Raw genomic sequence first — 6000 nt, 5'->3', positions numbered from 1 at the left:
GGGAGGAGATTGAGGGAGAGCTTATATAATACCTTCCTCTAGGCAGTCAGTGCTGAGTCTGGGAGGAATTTCTGAAAAATGATTGTCTGTGAGGAGTTGCTGTGGAGTGTCCCTAGATCTGTACAAATAGGGGTGCAGTAACCCCTCTCATTTACCCTGGATTACAAATACTGCACCTGGTATGCTGCCTGTAAGGAGTTGCCCTTGGAGCTGTAAAAATAAGGATGCTATAACTTTAATGTTGCCCTGGATTACAATTACCAGACTTCATATTAACCTGGTAGGCTACCTATCCAATCTGCCAGGAGAGGTGCTCTGATGCTGGATGTGAGTCCCTGGAGGAAGCTTGCCTGGGGATTTGCATAGAGCACCCTGCTTTGGAAGAAGCCCCCTCTGAATAAAGTGCCTGTTATCAGGAGCCATATTTGTAAATCTGCGCATGCTGCGAGAGAAGAGGAGCTGCCTGGGAAGGAGATCTCATCGCTCCATCGTCGCAGGTGAAGCCCCAGCTGAGGAAAAGGTCCCACCAGTTATGAAAACCCTGCTGGCACCCGCACGGGCAGAAGAAAAGACAGCCCCAGAGGAAGAGTGCTTCAGGACCCCTCCTGCTGCTGTGTGTGTTTTCTGGACAGAGCCCCTGTGGAAAGGGATTTTGCACCTGTTGCTCTTTGTAGGATGCCTGCCGGAAGTCTGCAGCTGGAAGCTCTGGTGCGGTGCCTAGCATCCCAGAGTTTCCCTGGAGATCATGAGAGGCTGAACAGCCACTGCCAGGGGTGAGATCATTCCAGAACCTCCCTATACTCTGTCCCTCCACAGCTCCTATCTTCCCTCCATTAAGGCCCTGCCCCTCTGTACACCTATCCTATCTGGGTCCCCTGGGTCTATTGTATTATCCTTTACCTTGTGGCTAACCATGATTAGGCTGGGAGACTAGGTTTTTGTAAAAGCTGGGACCAGTTAGTCTCCCACACAACTGGGTATAGAAAGGGGTCATAGTGTTTTAAATTAGATAAAGTGTGTGTGTGTAGTGATGAAATAGGGGGGAAGTAAAAGATAGGTCACCCCCTCTTTTCCCCAAGAGTTGCAATCGGTGGTCATTTTCTTTCCTGTGAACCTCTGGCTCATGTCCAGGAGGGGACGTGCCTTATGGGTGTCGGCTCATGTCCGATGCCACTGTGGGTGATGTACAAAGTATTTTATGTCTAGCTTTAAAGTAAATGTAATGCCATGCGATATGTATTTGGCTCTGTTTACTGTTTGACTCGTGTGTTAGCTAAAGGGTTGATAGTGGCCCTCCATGGCCGTTTATCTGTTATAATACTCTGTAAAGCTGTTCACTGCTCGCTGTGTTATTATTGTCAATGCTGATTAATATTTTGCTTGCATGAAATGTTTGAGTATTTACCCGTATTGGTGTTGATGTAAATTGATTTTATACACTATTTGGCCCGGTAACCATTTCAAAGTCCATTCATGCTGATGTAATGTATATTGCTTGTTTTAGCCCTGTGTAACCCCGGCTGGCAATTCTGGCGATAGTAATTTGTGGCATAGGCAATTAGGAAGACTGTTGTCCCTATTTTCTCAAGGCTCAAGGACTGTGTTACATTATTGCAAGTGGCCGGTGAACTACTGCTACCAGCATAGCCTCAGTTGTCCTTATTTTCTCAAGGCCCAAAGACTGTGTAAGTTAGTGCAAGTGGCCGGTGAACTGCTGCTACCAGCATAGCCTTAGTTGTCCTTATTTTCTCAAGGCCCAAAGACTGTGTAAGTTACTGCAAGTTGCCGGTAAACTACTGTTTTCAGCTGATGAACTGTATTTTTAAACTATTTGTTGTTACAGCTGGTGCACTACAAGAACCTATCCAACCGGCAGGTGCATAACCCTGCTAGCAGCTAATTATTTTGCATGGACTATTTGTTGTTACAGCTGGTGCACTACAAGAACCTATCCAACCGGCAGGTGCATAACCCTGCTTGCAGCTAATTATTTTGCATAGACTATTTGTTGATACAGCTGGTGCACTACAAGAACCTATCCAACTGGCAGGTGCATAACCCTGCTTGCAGCTAATTATTTTGCATGGACTATTTGTTGTTACAGCTGGTGCACTACAAGAACCTATCCCACCTACATGTGCATAACCCTGCTTGGAGCTAATTATTTTGCATAGAGTATTTGTTGTTACAGCTGGTGCACTACAAGAACCTATCCAACCGGCAGGTGCATAACCCTGCTTGCAGCTAATTATTTTGCATAGACTATTTGTTGTTACAGCTGGTGCACTACAAGAACCTATCCAATCGGCAGGTGCATAACCCTGCTTGCAGCTAATTATTTTGCATAGACTATTTGTTGGTACAGCTGGTGCTAGTGGTGCAGCACTGTACAAATCAGTCAGTACATCACACAAGCACCATGACTTTGTGGGCCATAGCCCTCGGTGTATAAAAATACAAGCACCTTGACTTTGTGGGCCATAGCCCTCTGTGTATAAAAAATACAAGCACCGTGACTTTGTGGTGTCTGTGCCGCTGCGCCGCTGCTCTGACGCTTAGTAACCAATCAGCTCACTGCAACCTTTGGCCAATAATGGTGAAAACAATATTATAAGCTGTGAGTGGTCTAAATTGACTGTAAATGATTGAAAATTAATTTTATCGAGGGTTAATAACACTCTAGGAAGAAAAAAAAGCCCAATTTATGTGATTTTAGCTTTTTTTGTCAATTTCTGTTAAAAATCCAAATCTGAATCCAAAGCCAGTCACCGCAATTTGGCAAATCCAAAGCTGGACGACGAATTAGAACCAAATCCAAATCTGGCAAAAATGGTCCAGCGCACACCTACCTCCCAACATGACCCTCTCCAGGAGGGACAAAATGCTCTGGTCCTGGACTTCCCTGTAAGAGGTGGGGCTGCAGCGCAGTTCAAAAGTCAAATAGGGGAGCCACACCAACTGTCATTTCACACGCTGCCCAATACCACTGGCTGGGACTCACTGGCAGTTGGCGCGACTCCCCTATGTGAATTTTGGACTGTCCTGCAGCCTCACCCCTGGAGCCACCACCAATCATAAATTACCAGGGAAGTCCAGGACCAGAGCATTGTGTCCCTCCTGGAGAGGGTCATGTTGGGAGGTATGCGCACATCCCTAATCTAAACTAAAATACATGAGAATGCAGTCTGTCAATCTACTAAAAGCTAGTACCTCAATAATATAAACCATTCCTCGTGAGTGTGGATGTGCCTTAGTGATGTTACTGTAGGCTAATAACTTAATAAGTTGCACACTAGTTCCACCCTCAAAATTGATTTATGCACGTGGCATAGATGACTGATCCACATTGTCCTGTAGTTTTTCTACTCTGCAGAAGAAATATTTTTGAAGGCTGTCATTTTTAAAGGAAATAATTTTGTGTATAAGATTGGTGTCTCAGCTGTGGTTTGGAAGCAGCATTTTAAACATCATTAAAATTGCCAGATATATGCTGTTAATTCATATTACTAAAGTCCATAGAGTATTCTCTTTTTTGGCACTCTGTTTTCAAAGCTTATAACGCTCATTAATGCTACATGTAGCATTTTCAAAAAACTGCCCTATGGAAATAAATGTAAAATCCTCCAGACTGATGCACACAAGCTGTAAAAAGGTGTGGAATTATAGAAGCAGCATTTTCCCACAGGCAGATAAAAGGCTCCCAATATATGAGCTGCTGTAAATGTGTTACTTGTATAATGCATGAGTCTGAGGTGATTGTGATGTGTACACATTAGTTACTCATCATCAAATGTCTAGAACAGTGGTTCTCAAACTCGGTCCTCAGGACCCCACACAGGTCACGTTTTCCAGGTCACCAAGCAGGTGCACAGGTGTAGTCATTACTCACTGACACATTTTAAAAGATCCACATGTGGAGCTAATTATTTCACTTGTAATTCTCTGAGGAGAGATGGAAAACATGTACTGTTTGGGGTCCTGAGGACCGAGTTTGAGAACCTGTGGTCTAGAATCTCCAAACCCCCAATATTTCTCTTACCATGGACAAGAATACACTCTCCATTGTTTCTTATGTATGCTGCCTGGGTGTCATCCCTTCCACCTTTATCTAGCTCACTCCCACATCTTGTCTCTCTTCTGTCCCTTACTGCTTCAAATCAATGCCAGGATAGAACTCTTTCATACCTTTGCTACAAAGTTACAGATGCTCTCATCATTTCCTGCTTCAGCTGCAACATTCTTCTGTCTGGCCCCCCTCTCACCTACCTCTCGCCACTCCAATCCTCAATACTATAGAAAGACTGATGTTCTAGTCTCACTGCTTCACTTCAGCCTCCTGCCAATCTCTAAATTGCCTTCTGTTCCTTACAGAATTGAACTTAAACTTCTCACCCACAAAGCCCTCAGCCACTTCTCCCCACTCCACATGGGAGATGTACTAATCCTTGAAAAGTGATAAAGTGGCTATTGGGCAATTTCACTGATTCTGGGACATAGATCTACTTTCTTTCTACACTGTCTCTGACACTGGGGTCTATGTACTAAGGACCTGATTCAGAGCCATTCGCTAAGGCGCGATAGGGCGATTGCTGCTCAGTGCGCATGCGTATAATTCGCAGTGCGCGTGCACAAGCCAGTCTCAGCGATGGGGAATTGTGCACTTGTAATACACAGACTGCCCGCTACTTTGAGCGACAGATTGTCATTTGTGGGTGTTAACAGGGGAAGGTGCTTGTAAACGGTGGAGTGGTGTTGCGGACGCAGGCGTGTCAGGTCGACAAAACGCTGTTTAAAGGGCGTGCATAATTAGCAAAGTAACGTCATTGTACACGTCACCTGCATGTATTTCAGCCAGCACTGATCGCAGTGCTTGCGGCAGGGTAAGGCTACCTCAAGGGCTGCGAGCAGCTACGATGGCTCTCAATATTACCAATTAATCCTACAATTCCAGATGACGTGTGTTGCGAGAGGAAAGGGGGCGTCTTTATACACTAGCGAGTGCTCAGTGCCGTAGCTCGCTAAGACATAGAGGGCATCCTTACGCCACACAGTGTTTAATTTAAATATCCGGCCCCTTTTTGCCAGCGAGCGGCCGCATCTTGCGAGCAGGTCTGAATGAGCTCCTAAGCCTTTGAGAGAGGTAAAGTGGATAAGATAAAGTACCAACCATTCAGCTCCTGTCACTTTACAGGCTGTGTTTGAAAAACGGCAGTTAGGAGCTGATTGGCTGGTACCACTCTCCATTTTATCACTTTTCAAGGTTTAGTTTGTCTCCCCACTCCACATCTTCAAACGCATTTTACTCCACAGTCCCTCCCACTCTGCCAATGATTGGGGCCTCAAATCCTTACTGAAAACCACAACCCACCTCCATGTCTTCTCTCATGATGATGTAGTGAATATGCCGGCGGACGGGATGCCGGCCGTCGATATACTGATGTTGGAATCCCGCCGCCCGGCAAAATGCAGACACCTCTGTCCCGAATGGGATCAGGATAACGGCGTCGGCATACCTACCACCGGAATCCTGAATGTAGGATCTGGGTAAGTATTCACCTTAGCCCTGGGAAGGGGGGTTTTAGGTTTACGGATCCTCGGGGGGAAATTAGGGTTAGGCAACCCCTGGGGAGAGATAGTATTAGGCTATGGGGAAGGGGGGTTAAGGTTAGGCACCACCTGGGGGAGGTTAGGGATAGGCACCCCCCCCAGGATAGTTAGGTTAGGGTGCGGGAAGGGGGGGTTAGGGCAAGGCACAATCGGGGGGAAGGTTAGGGTTAGGCACCCCCCAGGGAGGTTAGGACTAAGGGAGGGTTAGGATTAGGGGAGGGAGAGGGGAGGGTTAAGTTACTTACTGTCCTGTCTGGATTCTGCACTGTCGAACTTGCAGCGTCGGGATTTCATACCCAACCCCTCTCATACTTCTTCCCACTTTTAGGATACACATCTATGCCCAATAAGGCTTTAAATTAGCCTTTTAAGGTTTATCTGCTCTTTAGAAAA

The sequence above is a fragment of the Taudactylus pleione genome, unplaced genomic scaffold (assembly GCF_031769625.1).
Source record: "Taudactylus pleione unplaced genomic scaffold, aTauple2 ptg000201l, whole genome shotgun sequence".
Lineage (NCBI taxonomy): Eukaryota > Metazoa > Chordata > Amphibia > Anura > Myobatrachidae > Taudactylus > Taudactylus pleione.
Note: the sequence above shows the minus strand (reverse complement) of the source record.